Raw genomic sequence first — 22,984 nt, forward strand, 5'->3', positions numbered from 1 at the left:
AATGAGCTGTTCCATAAATCTGTTCCTGTGAGGATTAAAGAGAAAGTCAAGCAGGAACTAAACCCAACACAGCACCATTCTCCACCACAAGCTGTAATGCATCCAGCTGAAGACAACACAACAGCTCTTGTTAGAGCACTCACAGAATCCATTAATGCCAGCCGCATGCCTGTACCTGAACCAACAATGTTCAGCGGTGACCCACTCAGATTCCATGACTGGAAGGTTTCCTTTCAGACCCTCATTGACAGGAAGAGCATACCAGCTGAAGAAAAGATATACTATCTACGCAAGTATGTGGGTGGATCTGTGAAGAAAGCCATAGAGAGCTACTTCCTACTAGGCACTAAATCAGCCTACCTTGCAGCATGGTGCATCCTGGAGGAGCGATATGGCAGTCCATTCCTCATCGCCAAGGCTTTCAGAGATAAGATTGATGCATGGCCCAAGATAAGTGCTAAAGGCAGTCTGGAACTTCAAGAATTTGTCGACTTCCTTCGCAGCTGTGAGTCCGCAATGCCTCAAATCAAAAGTCTTGAAGTGCTAAATGACTACAATGAGAACCAGAAAATACTTGCTAAACTTCCAGACTGGTTGACTTCAAGGTGGAACCGAAAGGTCATGGAAGTGGAGGAAGAAAGTCAAACATTCCCAAGCTTCAGCCAGTTTGTCCAGTTCCTCACACGGGAGGTCAAGATTGCATGCAATCCAATCACATCTCTCCATGCACTGAAACCAAGTGAAGGAGAGAAGAGTAAAGTTTTAAAGAACAGAATTCCTGGAGCGAAGGCCTTGGCAACGAGTGCAAACGAGAAAGCCAATGCCATATGCTGTGTCTTCTGTGAGAAGGTAGGGCACGGTCTGCCTGAGTGTCGCAAGTTCATAAGGAAGGCAATCACAGAACGACTAAAGTTCGTCCAAGAGAAGAAGTTGTGTTTTGGCTGTCTGAAGTTGGGCCATCGTTCCAAAGACTGTGGAGACAGGAACATCTGTAGGTTGTGTGAGAAAGGACATCCGACATGCCTCCATGATAATCGTACCAAGGAAGAAAGGATGCAAGCAAGGACTGGTGGAGCTAGAGACCATGACAAGTCAAGGGAAGGGAAGGCAGATCAGCCACAAGATCTAGCACCAAGCACATCACGTGAAGCAACATCTCATAGAGTCACCCAGAATGGCAGAGACACTCATACATCCACAATAATTCCAGTGTGGGTGTCCACCATGGCAGAGCCACATAATGAAGTTCTTGTGTATGCACTTCTTGATTCGCAAAGTGACACAACTTTTATCCTTGAAGAGACTGCAAAGGCACTCAATACAAGGAGCGAACCAGTTCAGCTAAGAATCTCCACACTAGCTTCAAGAAACACAGTTGTGTCCTGTCAGAAACTCACTGGTTTACAAGTGAGAGGGTTCTATTCAGATAAGATAATCCCACTTCCAGTGACCTACTCTAGAGAGTTTATACCTGCAAACAGAAACCATATCCCTACACCAGAGACGGCAAAGGTATGGTCTCATCTTGAACATATTGCAGACGAGATTGCTCCTCAGCAAAGCTGTGACATCGGCTTGCTAATTGGCTACAGTTGTCCTCAAGCTCTTGTACCAAGACAAGTGCTGCCCGGTGAAGACAATCAACCCTTTGGACAGAGAACAGACTTGGGATGGAGTGTGGTCGGCTACGGTGATCCATGCCTGAACTTTGGAGATGCAATTGGAGTAAGCCATCAAGTCATAGTGAAGCAAGTGATGCCAGGTCTTCAGTCCTCATCAGACCTCACAGGTGAAGTCTATTACATCTGTAGAACACAGATCAAACAAGTCATTTTACCCGCAGATGTCATCAAGGTGCTGGAATCTGACTTCGCTGAAAGAGCTTCCGAAACTGATCACGTCTCTCAAGAAGATCTCAGATTCTTATCAAAATTGAAGCAGGGAATTGTACATAAAAGTGATGGTCATTATGAAATGCCTCTACCATTTAAAGATGACAGACCCAACTTACCTGATAACAAAGTGTGTGCCATCCATCGTCTCAAGTGTCTGGAAAGAAAACTGAGAAGAAATGAGCAGTATAATAAAGACTACAAGGCCTTCATGAATGAGACCATAATCTGTGGAGATGCAGAAAGGGTCGCAGAAGAAGACATCCACAAAGGTCCAGTGTGGTATATCCTGCATCATGGGATGTATCATCCCCAAAAGCCTGGGAGGATACGAGTGGTCTTTGATTGCTCAGCCAAGTTTCAAGGGACGTCCTTGAACGACCATCTCTTGACAGGTCCAGAGCTGACAAACACATTGGTGGGAGTTCTGCTTCGCTTTCGAAGAGGCCAGGTTGCAGTCATGTGTGACATTGAGCGAATGTTTCACCAGTTCCACGTGAAACCAGAAGACCAAGATTATCTTCGGTTCCTTTGGTGGGAAAATGGAAGTCTTGACGTCCAACCCTCCACCTATCGAATGAAGGTCCATCTGTTCGGTGCAGCTTCATCACCTGGCTGTGCCAACTATGCACTCAAACACATCGCAGCTGAAGGAGAAGGATGCTTCAGTGATGACACCATCAAATTCATATAGCGGAACTTTTAGGTTGACGATGGCTTGACGAGTGTAACATCCACGAAGGAAGCAATCCAGCTGGTGAAATAAGCAAGAGAGCTTTGCAGCACAGGCAAACTCAGACTGCACAAGTTCATTTCTAATAGCAAGGAAGTCCTTGCCACCATTCCTAAAGAAGAATGTGCTGAAGCTGCAACAGACAAAGATTTGGCACTTGGTGAACTGCAGATAGAAAGAGCCCTTGGTGTGCAGTGGTGCGTGACTTCTGATGAGTTTCAGTTCAGAGTGGTCATCAAAGACAAACCATTTACCCGAAGAGGAGTTTTGTCCACAGTTGCTTCAGTCTTTGATCCTCTCGGATTTGTGGCACCCTTCATTCTAGTTGGAAAGCAGATCCTACAGCAGATGTGTAGGGATAAAATCAGCTGGGATGATACCTTACCTGATGACCTGCGACTTCAGTGGGAATGTTGGCTCAGAGATCTACAAACCCTGGTTGATGTTAAGATCCCAAGATGCTACGTTCCAGCAAGCTTCAATGTACAGTATTATGAGCTTCACCATTTCTCCGATGCCAGTGTGTCGGGCTATGGTGCATGCTCGTATCTCAGAGCAGTCAGTGAAACAGGTGAAGTCCACTGTTCCTTAGTTACGGGGAAAGCACGAGTTGCCCCCACCAAGGTCACAACCGTGCCAAGGCTTGAACTATCGGCAGCAGTAGTAGCCGTCCGCATCAGTGACATGCTCAAAAAGGAACTGGAATTAGATTGTCTACAAGAATTCTTCTGGACTGATTCCATGGTTGTCCTTGGGTACATCAATAATGAAGCCAGAAGATTTAATGTATTTGTAGCAAATCGTGTTGAACGCATCAAGCAAAGCACAGAATCCACACAATGGAAGTATGTGGCTTCTGAAGATAATCCAGCAGACTACACCTCAAGGGGTCTCACAGTACAGCAGCTTGTATCCTCTGACTGGCTCATTGGCCCAAGGTTTCTGTGGCAGAAGGAGCTACCAAGAGGTAAATTTAAGATGGAAGAAATTTCAAGTAGTGATCCTGAACTCAAGAAGGTCCAGGTCCACAATGTTTATGCAAAGGAGACAAGGTCATTGTTAGATCGTCTGCACAAGTTCTCTGACTGGTCCAGAATAGTAAAAGCTATTGCCAGACTCAAGCGACATGTGAAAGAAATCAAGGGTCTTCATCCAAGGTCCTGTGAAGTCACTAGCCTAGAGGAAAGGAGAGAAGCAGAGCTGACCATAATCAAGATGGTTCAAGAAGCATTCTTCTCAAAGGAGACACAAGGTAAGGACAAGTTCAAGAAGCTTTACAGATTAAGTCCATTTCTTGATGGTCAAGGTATCCTCAGGGTGGGAGGCCGCTTAACCCATGCTGCTCTACATCCATATGTTAAGCATCCAGTGGTCCTTCCAAAGGACTGTCATGTGTCAGCATTACTCATCAAGCACCATCATGAAAGGGTGCTCCATCAGGGACGAGGAATGACGATGAATGCACTCTGATCCAATGGCATATGGATACTAGGCTGCAGCAAGGCAGTATCATCCCATGTCTATAAGTGCACAACATGCAGGAAGTTCAGAAGAAGCCCAGAACAGCAAAGGATGGCAGATCTCCCAGAAGACAGGATGGAAACCACCCCTCCATTCACCTACTGTGGCATGGATTGTTTTGGACCATTCTACATTAAAGAGGGAAGAAAGGAGCTAAAACGTTATGGGCTGTTACTTACTTGTATGTGTTCTAGAGCAGTGCACATTGAGATGCTTGACGACCTGACCACGGATGCTTTCATTAATGCTCTACGTTCATTTATCGCCATTCGTGGAATGGTACGCCAGATAAGATGTGATCAAGGGACAAACTTTGTTGGAGCTAGACGTGAGTTTGCTGAAGCACTGAAGGAGGAAGATCAGGAAAAGCTCAAGGAGCTTGGATGTGAGTTTATCATGAACACCCCAGCCTCAAGTCACATGGGTGGAGTCTGGGAAAGACAAATTCGCACCATCAAAAGTGTCTTGACATCCATCCTGGAACAGTCAGCCAGACAACTTGACTGCTCCTCGCTAAGAACATTCCTGTATGAAGTTATGGCAGTTGTCAACAGCAGACCTCTGACCACTGATTGTCTTAATGACTCATCCAGTCCAGAACCCCTTACCCCAAATCACATCTTGACAATGAAGTCAACTATTCTCGCTCCACCTCCTGGAAGGTTCATCAAGGAAGATCTTTACCTCCGCAAGAGATGGCGTCGGGTTCAGCTGTTGGCCAACCTCTTCTGGAGTCGGTGGAAAAAGGAGTACCTCCTGAATCTTCAACACAGACAGAAGTGGACAAAGGATCGCAGAGATGCAAGGGTCAGTGACGTTGTTCTCCTGCAAGAAGATACCACACCACGTAACCAGTGGAAGTTAGCTAAGGTCATCGAAGTATACCCAGGAAAGGATGGAAAGGTTAGAAGACTGAAGTTGCTTATCAGTGATTCCAACCTCGATGAGAAGGGAAAACGCGTCTCCAAACCTGTCCACCTCGAGAGACCCCTTCATAAAACGGTGACGCTGCTGGAAGCAGCCTGAAGGCCCCAATCTCTCTCTCTTTCTTTCCTTGTTTCTTCTCTCTCTGTCTCCCTCAAGGTACAGTCTGGTGAACATGCCTAGGGAGCTCAAGTCCCGAAGCTAACGTTTGTTTGTTTTCTGCATAGTACATTTTCATTCTAAGTAACTTAGAGTAAAATCATAGATTTGGTGGGAGTGTAACTGCCTACAATAGCAGTGCATATTTTCATGTAGTACACCTTTCGTTTTGGTTCATACCGCCAAGGACATTAAGAATGTAGGCGGAACTATATGTCTGCAAAGGTTTCCGGGGGGACCCATTATATGCAAGTAGTAGAAAGTTCGGTTGTCACAGCTTTCTGAAGTTACGGCCAAGTGTTAAAAGGTGTTTTAATCTGTCAAGAAACACTCCAAAGGAAGCTATTCCCTCCCTGTGTTATTTAATGCAGCCAATGAGGTTTGTGTTCTGTTTCTATATGTTATTTGGTATAAGTGAAGTTGAAATATTGCATTACTGCTAATGTTGCTAATAGGCACATAGCTAAACCTTCATGTAAACCTTAAGTTAAACCGTTTCTAATACAAATGGATATTTGTATGCAATTTCATCATATATGTTAAGCTAAGGATATATTAATGTGGTTTAAAACGAAGTTAAAGGTTCATATTGAACAAGGACAAACATTGACAAGGACAAAGAGCTAATTCATAATGAATAAATAACCATTGTTAGTTCTACAACACAAGAAATATTTCTTTGTATAATTTTACATTTATTTTATAGTTAAAGGGTATTATATTGGAGTTTAAATAAGCCATTTATGCACAATTGTACATTTGTTTTATCTTATTGGTTTTTGCTTGTGTAATTCTGTATTACAGTTCTCACGTTTAGGAATAAATCCTAATCAGTGATGTTAAGAACAGTTGTGCTGTCATCATTATATCAGAGGGAGGCACACATTTCTTAATTTAGCAATATTGCGGAGATGCAAGAAGGCTGTTCTAGTGATATTAGTTATATGTGTGTCGAAGGACAGATCAGCGTCTATCATGACACCAAGATTTTTAACAGATAAGCTTGATGAAACTGAGAGATTCTTAAGTTTTAGTGTTGAGTTAGACAGTTTGTCTCTGGCTAATTTTGAACCAAGAAGCAGGACCTCTGTTTTATCTGAGTTAAGTAGCAGAAAATTGTTTGACATCCAATCTTTTATGTCTTTTATACAGTCCTCAATCTTGCCAAGTTTAATTTTGTCATCCAGTTTGCTTGATATATATAACTGGGTGTCATCGGCATAACAGTGGAAATTTATGCTGTGTTTACTGATAATGGTGCCTAGTGGTAGCATATATATTGTGAATAGTATAGGTCCTAAAACAGAGCCTTGTGGAACACCATACATTACTTTTGCACGAACAGATGATTCACCCTTTACATTAACAAACTGATATCGATCAGTGAGGCAGGACCTGAACCAGGAAAGAGCTGTTCCTGTTACCGCTACAAGGTTTTCTAGTCTATCTAGTAGGATAGAGTGGTCTATTGTGTCAAATGCTGCACTAAGGTCAAGCAGGACTAACAACGACACATTTCCTTGGTCCGTGAATAATAGAAGATCATTTATAATTTTTACTAATGCTGTTTCTGTACTATGATGTGGCCTAAAACCAGACTGAAATGTTTCATGTAGATTATTCCTATGCAAATAAGAGCTTAATTGTTTGGTTACCACTTTTTCCAGGATCTTCGATATAAAGGGGAGATTTGAGATAGGTCTATAATTTGATAGTTCACAGGGCTCGAGGTTAGCTTTCTTAATCAGCGGTCTAATTACTGCAAGTTTAAAAGTTTTTGGGATATATCCGAGGCTAAGAGAGGAGTTTATTATTGACAGAATAGGCTTAGTTATTTCTGGTAAGATTTCCTTGAGTAGACCTGTAGGAATTGGGTCCAGAATACAGGTCGATGGTTTTGCAGAAGAGACTATTTTGACTAGTTCATTTTCTTGGAGTTATGTAAACAATTCCAGCCTCTGCAGTGACTCTAATATTCTCAGGGTCTAGACTGGAATTATAAGCCAGCAGGTTTGTGGAGTTTAACTGTGTGTTCAGAATTTTCTGTCTAATTTTTTCGATTTTATCACTAAAGAAATTCATAAAATCATTGCTGCTATAGGCTGATGGCATCTGGGTTTCAGTGACTCTTTTGTTCTCTGTTAGTTTAGAAATTGTGCTAAATAGTAATCTGGGATTGTTCTTATTGTTTTCTATGAGAGAGGAGAGACAGGCTGAGCGTGCTGCAGTAAGAGCTCTTCTATAGTCTATAAGGCTCTCCTTCCAGGCGGAAGGAACACTTCTAATTTAGTCAAACGCCATTTTCGCTCTAGTTGCCTGGCAGTCTGTTTTAAAGCTCGAGTGTGATCATTATACCAAGGGGCGAGTTTTTTCTGCCGTACTATTTTGCTTTTTAATGGAGCTACACTGTCTAATGTAGATCGAAGAGTATCCTCTAGGAATTTGGTCATAATATCTAACTCAGTAGGATCAGATGGACAGCTGACTGGTGATGAGCGCACATTACCACTAAACTGGATTTTGTATGAGATTAAGTAATGGTCTGAGACGGCTGTGCTCTGGGGGAGAATGGCTAAGTTATCTATGTCTACACCAAAGGTCAGTATTAAGTCTAGAGTGTGGTTGAGGTGGTGTGTGGGCCCTTTTATAATTTGGGTGAATCCCATGGAGTCTATGATAGATATGAATGCCTTACTTAATGTGTCGTGAGGGTTGTCAATGTGGATATTAAAATCTCCGACAATTAATATTTTACTTGAAAACGTTATTAGGCTTGATAGAAACTCAGAGAATTCTTGTAAGAACTGAGAATACGGACCGGGTGGCCTGTAAATTGTGATTAATAAAAATGAATTTTTATTTGTTCCTTGCTCAAGTATATTAAGTACAAGAACTTCAAAAGAATAAAATGTAGGTCCTGCTTTCTGGTTTACGCCTAAAGCTTTAGTATGGATGGTTGCTATACCTCCACCCCGACCGCTTAAACGAGGGCTGTGTGCATAGCTGTAGCCTGCGGGAGTGGCTTCATTTAGACTAAGGTAATCATCAGGTCTAATCCATGTTTCTATGAGGCACAGAGCATCAAAATCATGTTCTGTAATAATTTCATTTACAATAATGGCTTTAGATGCCAGGGATCTAATGTTAAGCAGTCCTAGTTTTAGACCAAAGGTGCGGTCGTTGTAAACTGGTGTAACTGGTCTGGTATGAATGAGGTTACTAAGGCAAACGCTTCAAGGCTTTTTGATGTGTTGTTTTATTCGGGGAACAGACACGGTCTCAATTGTATTTACACAATAAGCATTTGTAGAAGTGCTAGCAATCGGCTTATTTCTAGCAGTAACACTAGCATGGTGAGCAGTAACGTTTCTATTTTTGCCGCTACTTACGTGGCCGCTTTGAAGTCAGCGGATGGCCCTCTCGATGTTCCGTGAGAGGACGACGGCTCCCAGAGGACTAGGATGAAGGCCATCCCTCCGGTAGAGCGCTGGCTGCTCCCAAAACGAAGACCAGTTGTCCACGTAGCCCAAACCGTTGCAGGCGCACCAGCCGCGGAGCCAGGACTGCAGCGCGAAGAGCCTGCTGAACCGCTCGGATCCCCGCCGGTAGGTGGGAAGAGGGCCGGAGATGACGATCCTGGCGTTCATCTTCTTCCTGGCGGTGTCCAGTAGCATCTGGTAGTGCTCCTTCAGGACCTCGCTGCGCCGGTCGGAGATGTCGTTGGTCCCGACGTGGATAACCACGGTCCCGAAGGCGTCGCGTCTGCGGAGGGCTGAGGGGAGGCGCTTGGCGATGTCTAAAACCCGGGCACCTGGAAAACAGGAGACAGTGGCGCGGCTGTTTACACCTCTGACTCTAACATGGCGGACAATAGAACTACCAATAACATAAACCAAGTCCTGTGCAGAGCGCCGAGGCGCTGGGGTGGGCGACGGGGCCCGAGGCGTAGGTGAAGGCGTAGGCGTTGAGCTGAGGGCGGCAAAACGGTTGCAGGAGGTGAAGACCGGCTGGGGTGGTGGTGAAGGTCTGGAAGGCCGTCTGCGGCGCTGGCGTTCCCAGGGACCAGGTGGGGCTGGGGCTGGCGTGAGAACGGCGTCTCCCGGTGTACGAAGAGACGAAGCTGGCGCGACCACCGAGGGGGAAACTTTCCGGGACGCTTCGAGCTGCGACTTCCGCTGAAGGAGCTCGTCCTGCCTCTTCAGGAGGGCGGTGATGTGACGGTCCAGCCGGGCCAACTCAGAGCTCAGGGCCTGGAGAGCTTGGTCCTGGGAAGACGCCATGTTGAAACCTGTGTAGGAGAAGAAATAGAAAGAGAGAGGGAGAAAACAAAAAGAGGGAAAAGGCGTGAGGGGTTAGCGGTCTGAAAGTGTTAATTATTGAAGTGAAAGTTGAACGCTGCTCAATCTGAAGTTCTAAGCTGTGGTGCTCTCTGTCGCTTGCAGTGACGTGCCAAGGACTTGTCTGTAGACCTCTGAGACAGAATTGTATTGAGGCACAGATCTGGGGAAGGGTACAGGAACATTTCTACAGCACTGAAGGTCCCAATGAGCACAGTGGCCTCCATCATCTGTAAATGGAAGAAGTTTGGAACCACCAGGACTCTTCCTAGAGCTGGCCACCCAGCCAATCTGAGTGATCAGGGTAGAAGGGCCTTAGTCCGGGAGGTGACCAAGAACCCAAGGGTCACTCTGACAGAGCGTCACCATTGCTCTGTGGAGAGAGGAGAACCTTCCAGAAGGACAACCATTTCTACAGCACTCCACCAATCAGGCCTGTATGGTAAAGTGGCCTGATGGAAGCCACTCCTCAGTAAAAGGCATAAGACAGCCCGCTTGGAGTTTGCCAAAAGGCATCTGAAGGACTCTCAGACCATGAGAAACAAAATTCCCTGGTCTGATGAAACAAAACTCTTTGGCCTGAATTCCAAGTGGCATGTCTGGAGGAAACCAGGCACCGCTCATTATCTGGCCAATATCATCCCTACAGAGAAGCATGGTGGCGGCAGCATCATGCTGTGGGGTTGCAGCTGGAACTGGGAGACTAGTCAGGGTCGAGGGAAAGATTAATGCAGCAATGTACAGAGAAATCCTTCACAAAAACCTGCTCCAGAGCGCTCTGGACTACAGACTGGGGTTCATCTTCCAACAGGACAACAAACCCAAGTACACAGCCAAGATGACAAAGGAGTGGTTTCAGGACAACTCTGTGAATGTTCTTGAGTGGCCCAGCAAGAGCCCAGACTCGAATCCAATTGAACATCTCTGGAGAGATCTGAAAATGGCTGTGCACTGACGCTCCCCAACCAACCTGATGGAGCTTGAGAGGTTCTGCAAAGAAGAATGGGAGAAACTGCCCAAAATAGGTGCCAAGCTTGTAGCATCATACTCAAAAAGACCTGAGGCTGTAATTGCTGCCAAAGGTGCTTCAACAAAGTATTGAGCAAAGGCTGTGAATACTTGCGATTTTTTGTTGTTGTTTGTTTTTTATTTTTAAAACATTTTCAAAACATTCAAAAAAACTTTTTTCACCTTGTCATTATGGGGTATTGTGTGTAGAATTTTGAGGGGAAAAAATCATTTAATCAATTTTGGAATAAGGCTATAACATAACAAAATGTGGAAAAAGTGAAGTGCTGTGAAAACTTTCCAGATGCACTGTGTGTGTGTAAAATGTATATAGTGCATCTCTTCATGACCACAATTTGCCATTGTCTAATGGCTACTTCCAGCATGACAATACATCATGTCATAAAGCAAAAATCTCTTAAAATAGTTTAAGTCCTTAACATGACAGTGAGTTCAGTGTTCTTCAGTGCCCTGGTTACCAGATCTGAATCCAATAAAAGTTGGGATGTACATATTAGTAGTGTCTCTGTACAAATTACTGCTTCCAAAGTAACATAACTGCAGTATATGATTACAATCCAATTCCCAAAAAAGTTGGGACATTGTGTAGAATGTGAATAAATGTAATTTAAAACTATGATGCTATGATTTGTATATCTCATAGACCCATATTTTATTCATAATACAATATTTTACCATTTCATGAAAAAAATTAGCTTATTTAGAACCTGATGGCAGCAACACACCTCAAAGTTGGGACAGAGCCGCATCTACCACGGTGTAGCCTCCCTTCTTCTTTTAACAACAGAGACTAACTGCTGGAGTTTTGGGAGAGGAATGCACTGATGACAAGCTGGATGGTCCCTCTCCTGTTGAGTCTGCCAGACATGGCATTGGTGGTTTCCCAAAAAGAATTTCAAATTTTAATTCATCTGACCACAGAGCAGTTTTCCATTTTGGCTCAGTTCATTTTAAATGAGCCCTGGCCCAGAGAAGACAGCAGCATTTCTGGATATGGTTCCCCTTTGCATGATACAGCTTTAACTTGCATTTGTGGATTGCAGGGTGAACTGTGTTCAGACAGTGACTTCTTGAAGTGTTCCTGAGGCCATGCAGTGACTTCCAGTACAGAATCAGGTCTGTTTTAAATGCAGAGCCGCTTAAGGGCCCGAAGATCACAAGCATCTACTATTGTACGTCAGCTTTGTCCCTTGCGTACAGATATTTCTCCAGATTCTCTATCTTTATGCAATTGTGGAAATTATGTACTGTAGATGGTGGGATATCCACAGTCTTCATAATTTTATGTTGAACAATTTTGTGAAATTGTTCCACAATTTTTAGATGCAGTTTTTCACCAGATTTATTTCCACCTTCAGTGTGACCCATAATCTATACAATTCCATTGAAAAACAAACTGAAATCTTTCAGGGTGAAAAAATAAAAATGAAAAACGAAAATAATGTGGTTGTATACATATGTACACCCTTAAACTAGTACTTTGTTGAAGCACCTTTGACTTTATAACAGCAGTCAGCCTTTAGGGTAGGAGTCTATCAGCATGGCACATCTTGAATTGGCAATATTTGTTGACTCTTCCTTGCGAAAGCGCTCCAAATCTGTCGGATCTGTCCAAATCGGTCTCCTGTGTACAGCCCTCTTCAGGTCTACCCACAGATTTTTAAAGGGATTCAGGTCTGGGCTCTGGCCAAAACTTTGATCTTCTTCTGGCGAAGCCATTCTTTTGTTTATTTGGAGGTATGCTTTGGGTCATTGCAATGCCGAGAGGTGAAACTCTTCTTCAGCTTTTTAGCAGAGGCCTGAAGGTTTTTTACCTCCAACATGCTTCAGCGTGGGCATGCTGTTCTTTTGGTGATGCGCAGTGTTGGTTTTGTGCTGTAGCTCTGCTCACATGTGATAGTCTAGGGGAAACAGTGACATCTGGTGGCTATCAAAAATGACATTTTTATTTAGCCTCACAAATGAGACGTGTTAAATAAATAAAACATTAACAAATTCAGTGTCTGGAAGTGCTTCACACAGTGGTAAGGAGTCAAGGGCAAGTTTAATACCAGATTCGGAGTAGATCATGACAAGAAAAGGGTCAGAAACCCAGAAAAGCAGCTCACAATAAGCAAACAAACCCAAAGGGGCAGATCCAAAAGAGTAGGCAAGAACAAACACAGGAAAAGATCAAAATACCAGAACAACCGAATCAGAAAAACAGTCAGAATTGCAGGTAAACCAAACAAGACTTCGCAATGAACATGTGCAACCACAGGGTATGTATACACACAAGATGGCCAACTAAAAAAGGGTCAAGGTACCATCTAAAATTCTGGTGACGATGACCTCCAGTGTCGGGGAAGGGAATGGTCAGTGCCAGATGTGACATTAAGTATTCATTTTAACTGAAACCTTCATCAGGCCTGCTTCTTCAGCTCTGTCCCTCCTCCAGCTTCTTTCTTTCCTTTCTTTGTCTGTTACGCAACATATTTTTATTAAATCCTGATTTACCAGAACTCAAATAGGATCAATCAGTTTATTTTTTTGTTTGAACTAAAAAAAAACACCTCCTAATAACCATCTACAGACCGAGGAGTTCTGGAATATAAAACTGTTGTATTATTGCGAACACAACACCAGTATTAGCTGGATGTATATTGGAAAAAACAAAGCATGGTTAATACTTGTCTGTTCAAAATATGTAATGTGAAATATGAAATGTGAAGTAATCTGTTCAATCTCTTTAAATTCTTAAGATAGTTGGCTCTTCAGCTGGACTGCAATCGTGTTTTATGGCCTTCTTTTCTTTACCTCACGTGAACTTTGTTGACCAGTTGACCAGGTACACTAACAAGCAATTGGCTAAATACTCGACAGCCAGCTGTAGGGCTTGGGAATATATGTCGATTGTAGCTTTAATGTTTCAAATGAAACGGGACTGTATCTTAACCTCTGAAACTCTTTCAAACTACATAATGCACATCCTGCACCTCGACTCCTCCTCACAGCTCACTGCTGTCTCAGTAAGAGGTATATAGTTTCATTCCTCAGGTAATTTTTAAAAAAGTTTGATGTTTGATTGATAACAACATTGTCTTAAAACTGAATGTTGAACCTTTAAGAGCCTTAACTGATTTTCTGTCTTGTTATGGTGGCAAAACCCCTGATGATAGCTGCTCACATTGATGTTAGCTAGGCTAGCTAATGAAAATGATCATTTACTGTCATCTATGGAGCTGACAAATCTGACTGCTTTTGAAATAACACACAAAGAAAGAAATATTGTTGTGTCCTGCTTTCAGCCTTGGACGCTTGGAACGCATGGAGCCCCGTGGCCGGAATGCAGTAAGAGAGACTTTAATTCATGTAGTTGTTTTCTCATGATGATGTATATATGTGTTATATTTGTGTTAGTATGCCAGTCTGTGTTGGACTTGATGTATGGGAGCCAGTATCTATCATCACTGTGGGTATGCATATCTGCGTAGTGGCCCTTCACAGGTAGCACTGCTGCTGTGTTCAGTGAAGTGCACTGATTTAAAGCAATATGCTTCCAACATCTCCTTCCTTGCCAAGTCACATTGGTGTCAGAAGTGGGATTGTCCCCCTGGACACTGGTGGAGAGTGGCGCTACCTTGAAGATGTATAGTGGAAAAGAATGAGCCCAGCTGGAGACTGTGAAGGATAAGGCAACATGCTGAGGACGATGGAGGAAGCAGCTGGCGAGGTCCTGATGGCGGAGTAGTGTGGCTACCTGCCAACAGTGGTCATGGCCCACAAACAATGCTTAAAGCAGGTACCAGCAGCGAGGATTGGTGAGGCCTAGAGAAAGTTCTCCAGTGCACATGTGCAACATTTTTGCTGGCATTGAAAATGCGGTGGTCAGCGGAAAAAGTAGAAGGAAGCCGCTGCTGTTCCCTCTACCAGGTAGTGCGAAGATTGGTGCCGGGATCTGTGAAGGGATCTGCAGCTATAGTGAAGAGGTGCTCCAGGAAGAGGATGTGGAAGACTAGAGGCATGTGAGATGTTTGCTGGGACAGTGGACATTATCAAACCCCTGCTGGAGAAGCAGTGTGGGGGTAAAGTAGCTGAACCATTGCAACAGAATGAAATTAAAACCCAAAAAATTTCATCAGAAACAAAATGTCAATGGCTATAATGGAACTGAAGAAATTATAGATGCATTTTCTCACTAACATATTGTAAAATACTGGGTGAAGTAAAAATGTCATTTGAAGTTATGCCTATTTGGACATACTCAGAAAAGTATAAAGTGATCTGAACTTTACTTTGGTACATGCAAAATGTAACTTAGTATCTTAAATTCAGAGGCTTATTACATATTAAACTTTTTTATTTGGTAATTACACAGAAAACAATGCAAACTGTTATTCTTAAACAGCATTTGGGTTGTTACTCAAACAAGTAAACCATTTCAGATTACTAATAACTTTTCCCAAACTGATTTATTTAGTCAAGGTAACACTTTCTATGTTTGTAAGCATCTATAAACACATTTAAAACATGTTATAATGCATTCATAAGGCATTATAAACATGGTTATAAAAACGAGTTATACTTTATAGCCATATTTATTATACATAATGAATTGTTAGTATAATTAGAGTGTTTTATTCTGGAGCGAATGCTGCTGCTTTCGTTTCTGACCAGCGAGTCTTCAATTCTGTCCCCACATACATTACAACCATCTCAGAGTTAGAAATAGAAGATCTGTAGACCAGATTTGAGATAAAGTCACTGTGTTGTGCTTATACAGCCATGGGTTGATCACAGTCAACTGAGGAACTGAAACTAAAGACTGCTTATAAAGCAATATACAGCACTTATGACTCTTATAAACCAAGAAAAAAATATAAAAGATCTCAATACTTCCTGCTGACATTAAGAAATCAAAAACAGAATAGCTGGCTTAAAGTTCACTAAGCCTAATAAAAAGAATTACTCTGCTACAGAGGTGGACGAAGTACATAAATCATGTACTTGAGTTAAAATCGAGACCCCCAAGGTAAAATATTACCCCAGTAAAAGTAGAAGTTCCTCCCTTTAGACCTCCACTTGAGGAAAAGCACTAAAGTATTTCCCTTCAAATGTACTTAAGTATAAAGTAAAAGTACTAAAAGAGGAATTCTGGCTCTGATGTCCTGTTATCATTTTTATAACCAGACTGGCTTCATGAACTCATTTCAGGTGAAAGTCCTCCAGCGTCTCTCTTGGTAAACCAGTCTTTTAATAGAACGTCATTAATTAGTGACGCTGACGTCTATTAAAATGATCAGAAGCACAAAACACTGAAGGTAAACAGTTTCCATCAGGGAGAACCGAGTGGCTCTGAAATCACTTTTTACACACAAGCAAAGTTTCAGTTTCAGATTTATTTACAACTTAGTTCCAAGTTTAAGTTGAATAAAAACTGGCTTTAAACTCAGGATCACAGATGAGCTCCTTTACTATGTTGATCTGTAGGCGTCTGTTCATAAACATAAACCAGCCCAAACTCATTTACTATAAAATGAAATGGTGTTTGTAGAAATTCAGAAAAAAGCCGCGTCAGTCTCGACTGTATATGTGGACATATTTCTATATTGTGCTCTATTTACACAAAGTTAGGTTAGTTCATCATTTATGTTGAACAGACTCTCCCAAAGTTTTACGCTGCTGCGCTGACGTTGAACCGCGTGCTGCACTGGGTCGGTATGACCAACAGGTCAAAACCAGCTCTAAACAAAGTGACCGCTGGGCCCTGATTGGTGCTCTGGCTTTGCGCTTCTTTCGTTTTGACATGTTACGTTTTTATACACACAGAAACCAAAAGGAACGACAGATTTCTCAAAATGTAGGAGGAAAAAGTCGGATATTAGACTCTGAAATGTAGTGGAGTGCTCTAGAGAAACTTACCGAGCCAGAATCATTCACAGTGGTGGTGATAGGAACCAGACGTCCACCTCTAAAAGCTCCCTTTTCATTAGAAAGTAATTAAATGAAATGGTTATGAATATATTGTCTTAAAACGCAATTCGTGGTGGAGGGATACAAAATATGAAGGGCACTGTGAGGCAAAAATACTCCAGAAATAAAAACTTATTATTCCAGATTTTCCACTAATTTCCCATCATCAACATTCCATATGAACTCAGAAGACTCGTGTAGGTTCTCTGGTGGTTCTGGATGGTAAATAAAGTGTCTATATCTTTGTTGTAGCCATGGCGACCCCTGGTTCCCATCACCACCACTGTAAAGACATTTGTATCGCTCTGTTTACATCTCAACCACTGAATAATACAAAAATATCAGAGGAATTCCCCTTTAGATGATCTCAACTATGAACGTGTGGTTTCTGACACTGTTTTCTACAAACACGGACTAAAGTACGGCCTTAATTCAGGCTTCAAGATTGCCTGCTAGAAAAACCAGCTGGGATGGTCACCAGCCAAACCAGAATATGCTGTGTTTTTGGATGCTGGTATGCTGGTCCACCATCATGACCATGCTGGGTGATCAGGGAACCCAGCACCAGACCTGCTGGTTTATACTGGTTTTTCAGCAGAACTGAATGATTACAATTTGAATTTTGCAACTAACTTGAGTGTTAAATTTTGAAAAACTGGTGGACTTGCCCTTTAAACTGTCAGTGAAAGCCTCCTAATGTTGGCGATGACGAGTATACACGCATTTATAGTTGACACGTGCAAGTGAACTCTCTCGCGAGCGACTGAAGCCCCCCTCGCCGCTGGCTGCTCTCTATGAGAGTATCCATCCATCCATCCATCCATTATCTTCCGCTTGTCCGGGGTTCGGGTCGCGGGGGCAGCATCCTAAGCAATGAAGCCCAGACCTCCCTTTCCCCAGCCACTTCCACCAGCTCTCCAAGGGGGATTCCGAGGCGCTCCCAGGCCAGCTGGGCGATATAGTCGCACCAGCGTGTCCTGGGTCTTCCCCGGGGTCTCCTCCCAGGTGGACTCGCCTGTGACACCTCCCGAGGGAGGCGTCCAGGAGGCATCCTAACCAGATGCCCGAACCACCTCAGCTGGCTCCTCTCGACGTGAAGAAGCAGCGGCTCTACTCCGAGTCCCTCCCGGATGACTGAACTTCTCACCCTATCTCTAAGGGAGAGTCCAGACACCCTGCGGAGGAAACTCATTTCGGCCGCTTGTATTCGCGATCTTATTCTTTCGGTCATTACCCAAAGCTCATGACCATAGGTGAGGGTGGGAACGTAGATCGACCGGTAAATCGAGAGCCTTGCCTTATGGCTCAGCTCTTTCTTTACCACAACAGACCGGTAAAGAGCCCGCATCACTGCTGACCCAGCACCAATCCGCCTGTCAATCTCCTGCTCCCTTGTACCATCACTCGTGAACAAGACCCCGAGATACTTGAACTCCTCCACTTGAGGCAAGAGCCTATCCCTGACCCAGAGAGGGCTCTCCACCCTTTTCCGCCTGAGAACCATGGTCTCGGATTTAGAGGTACTGATTCTCATCCCAGCCGCTTCACACTCGGCTGCAAACCGATCCAGCGAAAGCTGAAGTTCGCGGCCTGATGTCCCCAATAGGACCACATCATCTGCAAACAGCAGCGATGTGACCCTGAGGTCACCAAACCGGACACCCTCCATCCCTTGACTGCGCCTAGAAATTCTATCCATAAAAATTATGAATAGAATCGGTGACAAAGGGCAGCCCTGACGGAGTCCAACTCTCACTGGGAACGAGTCTGACTTACTGCCGGCTATGCGAACCAAACTCCAGCTTTGTTTGTACAGGGCCTGAATGGCTCGTAGCAAAGAGCCATGTACCCCGTACTCCCGAAGCACCTCCCACAGAATACCCCGGGGAACACAGTCGAATGCCTTCTCCAGATCCACAAAGCACATGTGGACTGGTTGGGCAAACTCCCATGAACCCTCCAGAATCCTGGAGAGGGTGAAGAGTTGGTCCAGTGTTCCACGACCAGGGCGGAACCCGCACTGTTCCTCCTGGATCCGAGGTTCGACTATAAGCCGGACTCTCTTCTCCAGTACCCCTGCATAGACCTTGCCAGGGAGGCTGAGGAGTGTGATTCCCCTGTAGTTGGAACACACCCTCCGGTCCCCTTTTTTAAAAAGAGGCACCACCACCCCAGTCTGCCAATCCAGTGGCACCGCCCCCGATGTCCACGCAATGTTGAAAAGGCGTGTCAGCCAAGACAGCCCCACAACATCCAGAGCCTTGAGGAACTCAGGGCGGATCTCATCCACCCCTGGAGCCTTGCCACCAAGGAGCTTCTTAACTACCTTAGCGACTTCGGCCTCAGTAATGGACAAGCCTATTCCCATGTCCCCAGACTCAGCCTCCTCACTGGAGAACATGTCGGTGGGATTGAGAAGGTCCTCAAAGTATTCCTTCCACAGCCCAATGACGTCTTCAGTCGAAGTCAGCAGCTCACCATCTCCACTATATACAGTGCTAGTGGCACACTGCTTTCCCCTTCTGAGTCGCCTGACGGTTTGCCAGAATCTTTTCAGAGCCGACTTAAAGTCAGTTTCCAAGGCCTCACCAAACTCCTCCCATACACGGGTTTTTGCCTTGGCAACAACTGAAGCCGCAGATCGCTTGGCCTGTCGATACCTGCCAGCTGCCTCTGGTGTCCCACAGGCCAACCATGCCCGGTAGGACTCCTTCTTCAGCTTGACGGCATCTCTCACCTGGGGTGTCCACCACCGGGTTCGAGGATTACCGCCCCGACAGGCACCAACTACCTTACGGCCACAGCTACAGTCAGCCGCTTCAGCAATGGAGGAACGGAACATGGCCCATTCTGAGTCAATGTACCCCACCTCCCCCGATATCTGGTCAAAGTTCTGACGGAGGTGTGAGTTGAAGATCAATCTGACAGGTTCTTCTGCTAGACGTTCCCAGCAAACCCTCACTATGCGTTTGGGCTTGCCTGGTCTGACCGGCATCTTCCCCCACCACCTGATCCAACTCACCACCAGGTGGTGATCAGTTGACAGCTCAGCTCCTCTCTTTACCCGAGTGTCCAAAACACATGGCCGCAAGTCCGATGACACGACTACAAAGTCAATCATTGAACTGCGGCCTAGGGTGTCCTGGTGCCATGTGCACTTATGGACATCCTTGTGTTCAAACATGGTGTTAGTGATGGACAAACTGTGGTTTGCGCAGAAGTCCAAAAACTGAACACCACTCGGGTTCAGATCAGAGAGGCCATTCCTCCCAATCACACCCCTCCAGGTCTCACTATCATTGCCCACGTGAGCGTTGAAGTCCCCCAGTAGGACAATAGAGTCTCCAGGAGGAGCACTTTCAAGCACCCTTCCCAAGGACTCTAAGAAGGCTGGGTACTCTGAACTGCTGTTCGGTGCATAAGCACAGACAACAGTCAGGACCCGTTCCCCAACCCGAAGGCGTAGGGAAGCTACCCTCTCGTCCACCGGAGAAAACCCCAACATACAGGCACCGAGTCGAGGGGCTATGAGAAAGCCCACACCTGCCCGCCGCCTCTCACCATGGGCAACTCCAGAAAAGAATAAAGTCCAGCCCCTCTCAAGGAGATTGGACCCAGAGCCCAAGCTGTGTGTTGAGGTGAGCCCGACTATATCTAGCCGGTATCTCTCAACCTCGCGCACCAACTCAGGCTCCTTCCCCACCAGTGAGGTAACGTTCCAAGTTCCAAAAGCCAGTTTCAGCAACCGAGGATCAGAACGCCAAGGCCCACGCCTTCGGACACTGCCCGATCCACAACGCACCGAACCCCTACTACTGCCCCTCCCATTGGTGGTGGGTCGATGGGAGGGGGGACTCATGTAACTCCTTCGGGCTGGGCCCGGCCGGGCACCATGAGTAAATGCCCGGCCACCAGACGCTCGCTGGCGAGCCCCTCCCCCAGGCCTGGCTCCAGGGTGGGGCCCCAGTAACCCTGTTCCGGGCAGGGTACATAAGTCCTGTTTTTGTGTCTTCATAGGGGTTATTATGGATCACACTTTGTCTGACCTGTCACCTAGGACCAGTTTGCCATGGGAGACCCTACCAGGAGCTTTTGCTCCAGACAACATAGCTCCTAAGATCATTCAAGCACGCAAACCCCTCCACCACGATAAGGTGGTGATCCAAGGAGAGGTCTATGAGAGTAAAATAATATAAATACTGACAGAATTTTAAAAAGTTTGCTGCCTAAATGAAACAAAAGACCGACTCAGTGAATGTTCGTCTTTCTAGAGCGGCTCCTGATTTACCGTCCCGTAACGGCGGTCAAATCCAGGCCGAATCTCAAACGCCTCTATGCTCCCTAAGTAGTGCACTAGGGAAGTTTTTAACTCGAGCTTCTGCGGCCGAACCGTGGCTACTTGTCGAGTGTGGCTGTGGCTGAAGCCCAGATGACCATTTTCAGCTGTATTATGCGCTGCTGGGCTGAAGGAGCCAGTGTTTAGATTGCTGAGTAGTGTGCACTCTGTAGGGAGCACGGATGCATTTGAGATTCAGCCCTAGTGTGTAAACAAGGGCCTGTTAGCTTGGTGCTAAATGCGATTCGCGGTGGTAATGTGGAAAAAGTACCTGTTTATCACATATTTATATATGTGTGTTTATTTAGCTGTGTGGTTTCCCAAAAAGACCCAATTTCAAAAACAAACAATACTTCATATCGGTATTATGAAAAATGAAAGGCTGACGTTTTGATCGCTGCGTCTGTTACCATGGTGACGAGTCCTCACCTTTTATAGTGGCCGCGGCGATGACGTCATAGTGGCGGCCTCTATAAAAGGCGAGCGCTGGCTGAAAATCAGTCAGTCGTGTTTGAGTCGGTTTACAGTGCGGACGCGAGAATGGACGCAGAACCCGAACCCGAACCCGAACCCGAACCCGAACCAGGAACGGTAAGTCAGAACCGGAATGCTTATGGAGGTCCAGGATTAGGACTTTTATCCTACACTTTAATAATATAAGTGAGCTCACGAGTCAAAAACAACTTCCACATGTATAGAAATCTGATATATGGCCATAAATACACACACATATTAGAGTCAGACAGATTTTCCACACAGAGGCGCATATATTCATGTACGTACATGTAAATATCAAATAATGGACATATATGCATAATATATTGATCATACGTACACACATATATAATATCTCATACATACATTCATTATGGTTATATACATCACAGCACAGTCGTGAAATTACTATCGGGTCTGTTTACTTTAAAATATTCGTTTTATTCGTTTATTTCATGCTTTAATGATTTTAGTGAATAACGTACAATGCGCTTGCTTAATAATGTGGCTTTTATACTAACGTTCACTCCAATAGAGGTGGAAGAAACAATGCAGTAGCTTAAAAACCTTATTACATTACATAACATGAAGCATATAGGAGTAACACATGCTTTCCCTATATGGATGTTTTCTATTATATATTGTTACACATATATTTGTGTCCCATGTTTGAAAATGGCCCATTTCAAATGAATTGGCGTACACGTCACGTCAAATATAAGCCCACATGTGATAAATACAAGTTGTATATGAGGCAAATCCATGTATGGTAATCTGTGAAGTACTGAAACCCATATATTGCCATATATCAGATTTCTGCATGAACGTTCAGTGAATGACGACAGTGAAAGAGGAGTGTTTTTGTATTTGGCCAGTGAACATTACAGACTCTTCAGTTAGAAGTTATTTATATAGGTTTTCTATATATGTGTGTATACACCCTATTATCAAAAGTATTCGCTCGTCTGGCTTCACACGCATATGAACTTGAGTGGCATCCCATTCTTAATCTATAGGGTTTAATATGATGGTCACTCACCCTTTGCAGCTATAACAGCTTTAGCTCTTCTGGGAAGGCTTTCCACAAGGGTTAGGAGTGTGTTTATGGGAACTTTTGGACTTACTGCCCAGGTGGCGTCCGATCACGGTACCACGCTGGAATTCACTGAGCTCCTGAGAGCGACCCATTCTTTCACTAATGTCTGTAGAAGCAGTCTGCAGGCCTAGGGGCTCGGCTTTATACACCTGTGGCCATGGAAGTGATTGGAACACCTGAATTCACTGATTTGGATGGGTGACTGGATACTTCTGGCAATATAGTGTATCTGTATGCATATGAATACATGTGTGGTGAGTTCTCTTCTATTCACGTAGTAACACTTTTTCCTTTGTCTCTATTCTGTCTGGGCTCTGGATGCGGCTCTACAGTCTTCCAGCTTTCTGCCTCCAGTGAAAGGTGGGAAATCACCAAATCAGCCCATGAAAGGTAAGAAGTGAAACTGAGTGGATTATCATTTTAATTGGAAATAGCTTTTCAGCATATTTCAGTTTCAAGAGGGGAAAAATCAACTATTGAGTGAATTTTTAGACAGAATTTCCATTCTGA

The 22,984-nt window shown here is 44.5% G+C and overlaps 1 long non-coding RNA gene across 1 annotated transcript in view; it reads left to right on the plus strand.

Annotated features, from left to right (window-relative positions):
* Window positions 1-22,856, plus strand: part of LOC119263212 — a 29,627-nt gene extending 6,771 nt beyond the window's left edge. Inside the window, exon 3 of the long non-coding RNA XR_005130193.1 lies at window positions 22,807-22,856. This is a non-coding gene — a long non-coding RNA (uncharacterized LOC119263212). The remainder of the gene's footprint in view (window positions 1-22,806) is intronic.
* The last annotated feature ends 128 nt before the right edge of the window (window positions 22,857-22,984 follow it).

Source organism: Pygocentrus nattereri, chromosome 4 (genome assembly GCF_015220715.1).
Source record: "Pygocentrus nattereri isolate fPygNat1 chromosome 4, fPygNat1.pri, whole genome shotgun sequence".
In the NCBI taxonomy this organism is placed as follows: domain Eukaryota; kingdom Metazoa; phylum Chordata; class Actinopteri; order Characiformes; family Serrasalmidae; genus Pygocentrus; species Pygocentrus nattereri.